Source organism: Natrix helvetica (genome assembly GCF_964273705.1).
Source record: "Natrix helvetica genome assembly, chromosome: 1".
In the NCBI taxonomy this organism is placed as follows: Eukaryota; Metazoa; Chordata; class Lepidosauria; order Squamata; family Natricidae; genus Natrix; species Natrix helvetica.
Genome location: NC_138548.1, coordinates 16293171 through 16306308, shown reverse-complemented (window position 1 = coordinate 16306308; position 13138 = coordinate 16293171). Strand labels below are relative to the sequence as shown.

The 13138-nt window shown below is 43.9% G+C and overlaps 1 protein-coding gene across 2 annotated transcripts in view; it reads left to right on the top strand.

The window, feature by feature from the left end:
- CSNK1G2 (casein kinase 1 gamma 2) overlaps nt 1-13138 on the top strand; it is a 133154-nt gene that overhangs the window by 419 nt on the left and 119597 nt on the right. Inside the window, exon 1 of one of the 2 annotated variants that reach the window (XM_081959702.1) lies at nt 2004-2120. The exons of the other annotated variant lie outside the window; for it this stretch is intronic. The gene's annotated coding sequence lies outside the window, so the exon portion shown is untranslated. Of the gene's footprint in view, nt 1-2003; nt 2121-13138 lie in introns of those variants that run through there. 2 annotated transcript variants of the gene reach the window in all.

Below are 13138 nucleotides of genomic sequence, written 5' to 3'. Positions count from 1 at the left end.
TGTAGGGAGGGGGGTTTCTCTTTGGATAGGCTTGCAGCAAAGGTGGGAGTGGGAGGGGGCGCTCTCCTGCATGTGCCCCAATGCATGTGCCCCAGTGTGGGGAGCCGCTGGTGGCGGAAGGGAGAAAGAAAGGAGTAAGTTTCAGTTTGTAAGGCGGAGGAGAGGAAGAGGGCTTCCTCCCCCCCCTTTTAACATTTTGCAAGGACTATAATTACTCTGACTATATTTAACAGAGTAAAGTTTAGTGCAACCTCCCCTCGCCCTGCCCCGTACTTTTTCTTCGTGTTTTATGGAGGCTGGTGGGGGGGGGGGGGGCTTGGGAAAGGCTGGAGAAACGAGGAAGCTTAAAGGAGGAGGGTTTGGCTGGAAGGCCTTCCTGTTGCTTCCTCCCACCCCCCCACCCTAGTTTGGTGGAAGGGATGCTGAGCAGAAAGATGTGGGGCGGTGGGTAAGTGACCAGAGGATGGCACCCCACAGTTTTTTTCCTCCTAAAACCCGCCCAGTGGGCTCTTTCTCCCTTCTCCTTGTCTCTGCATTTAGGTGATGCGTGTGGAAGCATTCATTGGTGCTTGCCTTGCCAGGCACCGAGATTTATGTAACTTCCCACCCTGACCCTCTTCCAATATGCCTCAAAGGGCTTCAAAACTGGGAAAAACGGAAATTTGGGGAATTTTGAGAGGGTTTGGAAGGAGGAAATTGTGTACTTGGAGGTGGATGGGGGGGTTGCTTCTGTGATCCTTTGCAATGTAAAGGAAGCAGCAGCATGCTAGGCCAAAATCAATGTACTTGATACACACACACCCACACCCACACACACACACCATACAATTTGAGTGCTGAGTTGTTTATTTGTTCAAAAACCTTTTTTTACAAAAAATAAATAAAACATGGTGAAGGTGGATTGGAGCTTCTGGGCTTCCTTTCCCTTAAGGTGCTTGTTTGTAAAAGGAAGAATGAGATGGAGAGTAAACAGGTGAGCCCTGGTTTTCTTTAAGTGTCCCCCCCTTTGTTTCCCATTAGTAACCAGCTTTCCCACCCTGGTTAGTCTCTCTATACTTCTGAACAAATTATTACTAATCTCCATAATCAGGGCGTGTTTGTGGAAAAGAAAAAAAAGGGGGGGGGAAGGCAGATGGAAGAAGAAAAAAAGCGGAAGGAAGGGAATTAAAAATTCCATCAAAAGGTTTTTGTGCCTGATTGATTGGCATGATATTTATAAACTGAAGATGGGTGAAATTTGGGGAGTGGGGGAGAGATGGGGCTATGTTTCTTTTTTCTCCTTTATTGAATAGGTATCTTGGACCCAATTGAATCAACCTTCTGCTTTTCTTCCACTTTCCCTTCTTTTTATTCACACATAAGCATGAAGATTTAACTTCTGGTCCTCCAGGGCAGTCAACTGTTGATGTTTTATATGGTATGATCCCCCACCTCCCCAGCCCCTTTTATTGCAGTTCTTTTTGTGATGTATCTTTTTGTATTTTAAGCAGGGGAATTCCATGCAGCAACCACAAAGCCTTCCTGCTTTCTACCCCCCCTCAAAACCTGTGGTTTGCTTTGTTCAACCTGAGTTGTAAATTAAAAGGTGTTTTCAGGAGATGCAAATGTTTGTAGATTAGATCCAGTTTTGCATGGCAGTTGAAAATACAGTAGTTGTATTAAGTAGAGGCAGAAGAAATTATTTCTTTTTTGTGTACAAAAGTGTATGGCTTATTTCCTGACTGTTGAAAACTAGAGTGTTTTTCAGGGTTAAATACAAAGTATTTTAACAGCATCACTTTCCCCATAGCCTCTATATTTTCTGTGGTTCTTTTATTGCCTCAGACTATAGATTGTTCTGTATTTGGTGTCTACCTTCTTAATTTCCACGAATCAACTTAAGTGAATTCATGCCAGAGTGTAAAACAAGTTGATGTAGTTGGATATTACCCACCCACCCACCCCTTTCCAAAAGGTGTTTGTCTGTAATTGTATTCATAAAGCCAGTTTCTTGCCTTTATTTTTCAGGTCTTTCTAGATCTGAAATTGAAAGCGTGTGAAATCCTTTGCCAAAGGAACTACAGACCAGGAAATACATAAGGTTCCCCTCACCCCCGCTTTCTCTGCAAAGAATGCTAAAGGTTAGTTTGTAAAAATAAAATAGGGAGGAAATTCTGAAGTTGCAGAATAAGGACATATGGGAACAGTCTTGTTTAATTAAGATGGGGGAATTCAATACATGTGCCAAGTCTGAGAGGCAAAAATAAAACAAAACGATAGTTTGCTTCCTTTCTTCTTTCTTCGCCCAAATTCATTCTCCATCCCCTATCCAAAATTTAGCTGATGAGGGTCTTAGGGCTTCACCCTCTTTATTTCTGTCTCTGATCCATTTAGACAGAGAAGTACCTGACGTAAAGCTTCAGGTTTAGAAGGAATTCATGTAAGTTTTTCTTTTGTTAGGGTAGTTTTAGATTGACTGAGTTTCTTTAAAACAAGGTGAGCCCTTTCTGGTTGCATGAGGTGTTTGATCTTGAACCACCTAGTAGTAGCTGCTGGCATGTGCAGTAACTAACGTGCATCTGTTCTGCGGGCAGGAAAGAGTGTGCCATGACTTGGCTGTTAACCTTTGCAGGTCTCCAGGAGAGGATTTCCCTTGCATGCATATTTGCACACTGAGAAAGACACTCAGAAATGTGACACTCTAGTCAGCTGTTTGTAAAGCATAAATCAAGTTTGTCGTTTACAACTCCCAGAATTCCTAGGCAACCCTTGGAAACCATCGGTATGGCATGTGGATTGTGGTGCACTAATAGCCTTCTCCGTGTTACCATGTAGAAGTCAATCTTTGCAGTTCTAGGGCTTCCTTAACAAGGAATCCAATCTGTTCTTTACTCTAGAATTCCCCCATTGTTTTGAAGATTCCCTTGCCATGTGCAGCTACGGTACAGTGCCCATTTTAAGCCTGCATGCCATCCTAGTGAGGCTGCAGTAATATTGCATATGCTTCTCGGGGCTCTCTGTCATATGGCTTTCTGTGATAAGCATTAATTATTTAACAGACTAGTTGATGTGGAAAGCAGAGAATGAAAAATAATCGGCTTTTGTTAGCTTTTTTTGTTGCTTATGTTTGAGAAAGGTACGCTCTTGTGAAAGCAGCAAGCAGCTTGTCTGGAACAATTAGGTGTGTGTGTGGGGGATCCTTCCATCATATTTTTGCTTGTTTTTGTTAGTTGACTAAGACAGAAAATCTAATTTTTGACCATTTTGGGAGAGCAAGGAAGATGGCAGGAAACATGTGGGTGTTATAATCAATTATCTTTCCAGTTTGGTTCCCTTTTTCTCCTGAAGCTATCTTGGAAAAAAAAAATACTGTCATGGGATATAAAAGGCCAGTGTTAAATAGCTGTTCTGTTCGTCACCCATGTCACAGTGCTACTGTGTTGAGTGTTAATCATTAAAAGTTATTTGGACTGTTGATTTTCACATTTGTGTCCTGGGACTACTGGATAATATTATTTGCTGATCTTTGGTGAGCAAAATTAGTGCTGAGATGCAGGTTTTCTTTAAACAGAACGTGTCAGCCGTGATTGATCTTTCTTTGCAGGACATGGATGTGAATGGCACGTAAGTGGCTTAAATGCAATGTTGGTTCATGTAGGGCGAGGTGTGACAAAATTGCCCAGGGCCATCCAGGATACGACAGGATGCTTTTTAAATGTCTCTCATTTAGAAAGAATGTTCAAAACCATGATTGAGAATTAAACTATGTGGAAAATGTGGCCTTAGAAATGCTGGCCATAACCTTTTTTTTTAATTCATTGAACCAAATAAATACGAGGTGCTTAATTTTTGGGAACGTGCAAGATTTTACAGAACCAAATTCAGTTCTCAACTCTTCTTTCCTCTTTATGGAAAACATTCCTCCCCACCTGTGTCTGCAGGAATAGTATACAGAAGCTTTCCTCTGTTTTGTTCTTTTAATCTGCTTTAGACAAAATGAGCTGTGCAAATGTCATCGCAGGAGTTAAAAAAAATAAGTGACTCAGCAAATGGTTGAATGCACCAAGGAATTTTGTTCTAAGTAGAAAGCTACTGTTCCTTATCAGCAAATATTGGACAGCAATTCCCATCAGCCCAGGGATGGTGTACACTTACCTTCCCTACTGGTTCGCAGATCCTTCTGCGCATGCGTTTTTGGCAAAAGAATGGCCTAAATGGGATGCCATAGAGCCGGTTGCCGGTGGGTGGAGCCATCTGCGATTTCCGCTAGCGCTTCGGGCGATCCGGTCCGAACTGGTAGAATACCACCTCTGCATCAGCCCCGACGAACCTGTGGTCACGAATTAAGAAAGCTGCATGCCTACAGTTCAAAAGAGGGACAAATTAAATTCCCGTTCCTTCAGGAAGCAAAGAAACTAGCTCTGGGCCCAATTCCTTAAGAATGTACATCATCAGTTGAGCCAAGGTCTTTCCAGTAACAAGACAAGGAATTAGCCCTTCCTAGTCCTCATTTAGCAACTGCTTCACTTAGCAATCATTCACAGTTATGATGGTGATGAAAAATTAACTTTTACCAATCCTTGCTTTTATGACCTTTGCACGTCTATAAAGCCAAGGAAAGCTGGAGCAAGATCATTTAAATATAGTTGGTTTCATATAGGGACTGCCTCATGAATGATTGAATGGCCAGTCCTAAGTGTGGTCACTAAATGAGGACTACCTGTATTAGTACCAGCAAGAGGCATGCTGCTTTTGAATGGGGAGGTAGTTTTAACAGAATAATTATACCCTGTCTGTAACAGAATAACAGAGTTGGAAGGGACCCTAGAGGTCTTCTAGTCCAACCCCCTGCTCAGGCAGGAAACCCTATACCACTTCAGACAAATGGCTATCCAACATCTTCTTAAAGACTTCCAGTGTTGGAGCATTCAAAATCTCTGAAGGCAAGTTGTTCCACTTATTCATTATTCCAACTGTCAGGAAATACCCAATCGCCTAATCATCTTTGTTGCTCTTCTCTGCACTCTTTCTAGAATCTCAACATCTTTTTAAAGATCCGCTTATATTTATATTGGTTTCCTCGGTACTGGAACAAACTCAAGCTGTAAAGCAATAATTTAAAGCTCTCTTCTGCATCTGTTGAATAGGCAGATTAGGCTGCCATTGGATATATGAACTCCATTTAGCCAACTATGGTCGATAAGTTTCTCGGTCATACATTACTTAACTCTGCCTCTTTTTAAAAAAAATCTGGTTAAGATGTAGGGTTTTCCACATCAGCAAGCATCCATGCATCCTTATGCTTTAGAATAGCAGTTCCCAGGCTAGAAGCTTTAAGAGCAAGTCCAGACTTGTTAAGGCATTAGATTGAATGTTTCTGTATGGAATTGATGCTTCGGTGGATTGGATTAGATTACAGTTTCTGGCCTCCCCTGTAAAATAGGTATGCTGGCAAGTAGTTACGTAGGAAGTTTGTTGGTTGAATCAAGAGGGGGAGGGCTGTTAATGAGTGTGTCATGATATCTCTCCCCCCCACACACATTTCTTAAATGTATGATCAGTCATGCCAGTCTTAGTGTCCACATGATAGTTCATAAGCAGCAACTGTGATCACAGTCACAAGAAGATCCCACAATATAATACTTATTGTGTAGGTAGTAGGTGCATTCGTTTCTGCCTTTGCTTCTGTTTCCTTTTAGGGTTAGGGTCGCTATCTATATTTTGTAAACAACAAACGTGGAACAGTAAAATAAGAATAAAGTGGAAGAAATAAAATCTTAACTTGAGTGAACTAGAAGTACAAAAAGAGTGGGTTAATTGGGATACACTCGTGTGTGTGAATATATTCTTATAGTTGCAATAGTGGAGAATGTGTACAACTCGAGTGAATTGTTTGGTACTTTCTGAGCTCGGTGTTCAGCATTAATAATGTTACCTAATCTAGTAATTGTTTAGCTTGTGCAATGGATGGCCTATTATTCATAGAATCATAGAGCTGGAAAGGACCTGGGGAGGTCTTCTACTCCAACCTCTTGCCTAAGGCAGGAGTTTTATACCATCCCAGACAAAGAGCTATCATATCTTTTCTTGAAAACTTCCAGCAATTAATCTGCAAGTTTAAAACGCATTTCAGAGAACATCCCTGGACGATTCTCATAACTCATAAGGAAAGTAGAATAAAAATAATAAATGGTATACAGGACCTAGTTATCTGCGGGAGCGCATCCTACCCCATACATCCCTGCGACCAATTCGCTCTCACAGAGAGGGGCTCCTCTGGGTGCCGTCCACTGGACAATGCCGGCGGGCGGCGCCCAGGAGTAGGTCCTTCTCTGTGGGCGGCGCCCAGGAGTAGGTCCTTCTCTGTGATGGGCCCGACCCTATGGAATGACCTCCCCCCTGATATTAGAACAACTCCCGATCTCTGCTCCTTCCGCAAGAAATTAAAGACCCACCTGTTCCTTTTAGCCGGCCTGGCCTAACCGTAGTTTTAATTTCCAACACTTCTGGCCGGTATTTTAATCTCTGGGGATAGATTTTTTAGATTGCTTTTAATTTTTGTTTTAGAACGGTTCTATATTGTTTTGTTTTTATGGGTATCCGATATTGTATTTTGTTTGTGGTTTCTAGCTGTTTTGTACACCGCCCCGAGTCCCTTCGGGGAGAGGGAGCGGTTTATAAATGTAATAAATAATAAATAATAATAAAGTTGGTGCAATCAAGATAAATTAGGACTGCAGATCCCAGGATTCTCAGCGTCTGGCCATACTGGCTATAAAATAAGTGGGAAGACAGGTAGTCCTTGACTTAGAACAGTTCATTTAGTGACCGGCACTGAAAAAAGTGACTTATGACTGTTCTGCACACTTACGACTGCTGCAGCATCCCCATGGTCACATGATCAAAATTCAGATTCTTAGCAACTGGTTCCTATTTGTGACGATTGCAGTGTCCTGGGGTCATATGATCAGCTTTTGCGATCTTCAGACAAGCAGAGGCAATGGGGAATCCAGATTCACTTAACAACCATGTTACGAACTTAACAGATGCAATGATTCGCTTAACCACTGTGGCAAGAAAAGTCATAAAATGGGGCAAGACTCACCAGCAAATGTTTCACTTAGCAACAGAAATGTTGGGCTCAATTGTGGTCGTAACCCAAGGACTTCCATATGGTCATTTCAGGTCTGGAAAGTGTTTGGCTGAAGAGGGCTCACCCACGTTAATATAGTGTGTGCGTAGATAGGCATGTGTACACTTTCACTTTGAAATCTTCCAGGTTTTAATCTGTGGTTTTGAGAGTGTCTAAATACTTTTAACAACTCTGTGTCTGGTGACTGATTGTAAAGTTACATCATGGAGATACCAGTGATTTGGTGATAGCGTTTGGGATATCTGAATAGGAAACTTAGGAAGGTTGTAGGAGGCCTACAGATGTTCTCCTAACCCAGGGGTGTCCAAACTTGGGAACTTTAAGACTTGTGGACTTCAACTCCCAGAATTCCCCAGCCAGCATGGCTGGCTGGGGAATTCTGGGAGTTGAAGTCCACAAGTCTTAAAGTTCCCAAGTTTGGACACCCCTGTCCTAACCCAACGTTGGCCACTTGAAGATGTGTGGACTTCAACTCCCAGAATTCTCCAGGCAGCCATGCTCTGTAGGGAATTCTGGGAGTTGAAGTACACACATCTTACTTAACATAGCCACGGCTGGAAAACAGTGCTCTGGCTTTTTGACCATATCTTAAACCAGGGATGTCAAACTCAGTTTCATTGAGGACTGCATCGGGGCTGTGGTTGACCTCAGGGGAGCCGGGCAGGCATGACTGACTGGGTTGGTGGGGCCAACTGGGTGGGAGTGGCCAGCTTAATGCCACTCCCCAAACGGCTTCGTACTGGGTAGACCGAGGGTGAAGCCACGCTGGCTCTCCGCATTGGGTAGACCAGGCCGGTACAACAGGCTGCGTGCAACTTGCCTAGCAGCCTTGGGTGACCTAATGGCAGTTTTTGAAAACTAATCTGCTGCCACAAAATGTTGCTACCACCTGGAAGATTCTGCCATGTACATTTCCCCTCCGACATCTCCAGGCCTTTTGGATACTGCCAGTTCCAATGTTGCACTGCTAAACAGAGGATCTGCATGCCAGCTCTTCCTTGGCAGCCCAAGATTATTTTTTAAGGTTTCTTTCCTCCTCTACAAGTTGTGCAGAGCCCAGAATTACTCCATGCTTCAAATAGGTATCTGGGTCCATATACAGGTAGTCTCCGACTAACAACAGTTCATTTACTGATCATTCAAAGTTGACAATGGTAACTTATCACTGCAGTCAGTTAAAAAAAAAACCCGAGTTATCATTTTTTCACACTTAAGAATGTTGCAGTATCTCCATGGCCATGTGATCAAAATTGAGACACTTGGCAACTGTCTCATATTTATGACGGTTGCAGTGTCCCAGGGTCATGGAAATCACCGTTTGTGGCCTTCTGACAAGCAAAGTCAACGGGGAAGTCAAATTCACTTTAATAACCGTGTTATTGGCAAGATAAGGTCATTGTTGTTGGTGTTAGTTGCGAAGTTGTGTCTGACCCACTGCGACCCCATGGACAACGTTCCTCCAGGCCTTCCTGTCCCCTACCATCCTCTGGAGACCATTTAAGCTCAAGCCTACTGCTTCGGTGACTCCATCCAGCCACTTCATTCTCTGTTGTCCCCTTCTTCTTTTTTCCTCAATCTCTCCCAGCATTAGGCTCTTCTCCAGTGAGTCCTCCTTTCTCAGTAGGTGGCCAAAGTATTTGAGTTTCCTCTTCAGGATCTGGCCTTCTAAAGAGCAGTCAGGGTTGATCTCCTCCAGGATTGACCAGTTTGATAACCTTGCAGGGGACCAGTCCAAGGGACTCGCAGGAGTCTTCTTTAGCACCATAGTTCAAAGGCCTCCATTCTTTGGCGCTCAGCCTTTCTTATGGTCCAACTTCCAAGAAAGGTCGTAAAAAGGAACAAAGCTCACTTAACTTTCACTTAGCAACAGAAATGTTGGGCTCAATTGTGGCGTTAAGTTGAGGACTACCTGGAAATCCTATATTTGGGATGAGTCTGAATCCAGATTGGGTATCTCTAAGAAAGGGCCTGTTGACAATCCACCCACCCTTTCTAGTTTACATACATTGGAAGCTGAGTGGTAGCTCTTCTCCAAGGTTAAACCCTCCTACACACACACACACACACACACACACACACACACACACACACACACACACCCTGAAAGTCCCTGTCCTGGAATTAATTTGGCCTTACTGCCCCTTGCATTATGCAAAGAAAATCAAATCGGTATTGTCCCGATGTGCCTTCAGCTCTAATTGATTGTGAGTGCTATCAACGGGGAATTTGAATTGTGTTTGCATTTTCCTTCTTTGCATTGTATTGCAATTTCTATCTTTTTGCTTTGTTAATTTCTATTTTTTTAATTGTCTTTGTTGCTCATTGCCTTGAGTCCAACAGGTTTGGGGAGGGTTGTAAATCCAGATGTTTGATTGATTGCCTGTGGACATTGGAGTTAATGTTGCTCATGCCGCCAAAAGGGAATGATAAAGGATGCTACTGGAGACTGGATAGTACAAAATCAAACAGTTAAATCAATCAGGGTGTTTCACTGCCCCTACAGGGAAAGGTTAGATGATAAGCTATGGATCAGCCAAAAAACTGCACCCAGAGCATTAAAGTAGAGTTCAGAACTCCTGTTTCTTTCATTTGCAGACTGGGGGAGAAGGAAGATAAATTTCTCCAGTTATGCATGTGGCTTGCAAGAGTCCTTATCTTCTCATTAATCCTTACTATTAATATTTACTAGTATGATTTTATCTGTTATCAGATTAATTTTTTTGTTAGCCGAGTGCCCTCTGGCTAGAAGGGCAAGATATAAATCAAATAATACCAAGTTACTGGAAATCTGTAAAAAAATTCCTTTGGGTAACTTGAGAAAAATCTTGTTTTATTTTTCAGGCTTTAAATATAGAAAAACAGTAACCCCACCTGTGATAAGGTAAAGGTCCCCCTTGCACATATGTGGTAGTCGTTCCTAACTCTAGGGGACGGTGCTCATCTCCGTTTCAAAGCTGAAGAGCTAGCGCTGTCCGAAGACGTCTCAATAGTCATGTGGTCGGCATGACTAAATGCTGAAGATGCACGTAACATTGTTAGTTTCCCACCAAAGGTGCTTCCTATTTTTCTACTCACATTTTTACATGCTCTCGAACTGCTAGGTTGGCAGAAGCTAGGACAAGTAACGGGAGCTCATTCCGTTACGCAGCGTTAGGGATTCGAACCGCCAAATTGCCGACCTTTCTGATTGACAAGCTCAGCGTCTTAGCCACTGAGCCACTGCATGTATCCATCTGTGTCTCCACCTGTGATACCCTCCCTAGAATACAGGTAGTCCATGCTTACTGAATGCCTTGGTACAATGGTGTTTAAAAAAAGCTGATTTGTGACTAGTCATCACATTTGAGAGAGTTGCAGCATCCCATGGACACATGATTGCCATATAGGTGCTTCACAACTGTTGTACATTCACAACTGGTTTCTGCCAAGCTGAATTTATGGAGCACACAGAAGTAAATTGTGGTCACATGACATCTTGCTTAGTGATTGTGGTGGCTCACTTAATGACCAAGTAGGAAGTGATGTTGTACACTTGCTGCAGTAACATTATTTTCCACTTAACAATGGAGTGGCCAGTCCCAATTGTAGTCACTAAGTGTGGACTAGCTTGGAAACTAAAATAAGCAGATGAATATCAGAGAGACGTTTTCTATAGTGATAGCCGTCTTCCAATTTATTCTCACAGGAGATTTGCTAGCTGTATCATAACTATTTTGAGATTGCTGGATAGAGTTGGTCTTACTCTAATTTTTCATAAGCCTTAATACTAGTTCAGTACAGGTAGAGCTCGACTTACTGTTGTGGACCGCCGGTGGCCAGCAGAGCTGGCAGCCGATTTGGACAGTGAGGAGGTTGGGGAGGAACATGGACCAGTCCTGGAGTCTGGGGAAGGCTCTGATGAGGGCTCTGTGAGGGGGCTAGGGCCGTCCGACAGTTATCAGCTGCCTTTGGAGTCAGACATCAGTGATGCAGAAGAACAGCTGGAGCCTGTTCCCAGTGTGTGCATGTGCAGTGTTGCCAGACGAAGGGAACAGCTAAGGAAAAGGGTTGACTTGGGAGTAAAGCCACAGGTGGACGATGAATGGACCTCCCAGAGGAAATAAAAGAGGAGCGAAAGGGGAGTGGAGTTTGCAGGAGGTAATTAGTTTGCTTAATTGGTTCGTGACTCTCCCAGACTCCTTGCCAAGTTTTGCAGATATTGGCCTGGCAGCTCTCCAAGCCAGATAAGATCTGTGACTGTAAATCCTCCCTTGAAAGACTTTGCTGGATGTGAATGAGCAGAATTCACAGTCAATTAATAAAAGGATTTTTTGTCGGGACAAGGAGCTGCTTCATGCTCTTGGGAAGCCTCGGTCAGAACACTTATAATCATTTGTTCACCATTTAAAGTTACAACAGCATTGAAAGTGACTTAGGATTGCTTTTCACACTTATAACCATTGCTGCGTCCCCGTGGTCATATGATCAAATTGCTTGGCAACCGGCATGTATTTATGACAGTTGCACTGTCCTTGGGGGTCATGCGGTCACAATTTCTAACCTTCCCAGCCAGCTTCTGGCAAGCCAAGACAGCGGGGAAGTCAGATTCACTTAATGACTGCATGATTCACTTAAGAATCATTAAGAGATTTGTTTAAAACTGAACGCACTTAACAATTGCCTTGCTTAACAACAGAAATTTTGGGCTCATAAGTCCAGGACTACCTATACATTTATTTCATGTTGTTTGTTCTGATTTTCAGGATTGTCCTCTTGTTTGATTTCACAGTCTCCTGGGCCTTTTTCACAGCAATAGGTGGAAACACAGTGTTTGAAGCAGTAGGAGACACGGTGGCTCAGTGGCTAAGATGCTGAGCTTGTCGATCAGAAAGGTCGGTGGTTCGAATCCCTAGCGCTGCCTAACGGAGTGAGCTCCCAGCTTCTAGCAACCTAGCAGTTCGAAAGCATGTAAAAAGTAGAAAAATAGGAACCATCTTTGGTGGGAAGGTAACAGCGCCTTCGGCGTTTAGTCATGCCGGCCACATGACCACGGAGACGTCTTCGGACAGTGCTGGCTCTTTGGCTTTAAAAAAGGAGATGAGCACCGCCCCCTAGAGTCGGGAATGACTAGCACTTATGTGTGGGGGAAATGTTACCTTTAGGAAAGGGCACGTGGTGGAAACAGCATTTGAAGCAGTAGGCAAGCAAAATGTTCTGGTTTGGAGCAGGGAGCAAAGTAAATGGCCCCAAATCTAGCCCCCTGCTGGTACTCCCAAAATTTGCAACCTTGCGGAAGAGCAGGGAGGAGAGGGTGGCCCCCTTTGTCAGAGAAATTGGCAGCACTGTTTTGCAAAACAGATGGCAAACCCGGGCTCCTTTCTCTGTTCTGCCAGCCTGCAATAGCAAAGCGAACAACATACGGAGTTTTTTTTTTTGGCTGGTGTGCTGGTAGCAGTAGGCCAAGGATCTCCTGGGGGATAAAGCTCCTTTCCCATCTTGATGATTGCCTGCACTTTCTTGGAAAGGCCCGGCCCGCTCCTTCTGTTTCAGCCGCACCTGTGTATTTCAGTGCTATATCGGTCTCTCTATCTGCTGCATAATGCTGCTGTTCACAACAGCCTAATGGGAACAGACTGTCTGAGTATGTGTTCCTGGTAATTCTCCATAGTGAGGGGGAGGAGTATCCAGGATGGGTTTGACCTTGTCCTCTTGTTGATTGGACTGAGTCATATAAGCTCTTTGGGTCACGCCCTGGTCACCAGATCCCACCCAGTTATCAACTCAGTCCCCAACTGGAACTCCTAAAAAAAGGAAAAAAGGCAAGAAAGATTCAAAACGGAGATACTCCTGCCAGCGAGCGCTCTCCACTAGCGTTCAGGAACGGCGCACTGCCCAGGTCACTGAGCGAGTCCAGGGACAGTCAGTGAGGACCAGTGACTGGGCAAGCCAAAAAGAGAGGACACGAGGCTTACTGAAGGCGAGGCTTGCCGAGGAGGCTCTACCGGCGGCAAACGCTCCCCCGCTCCC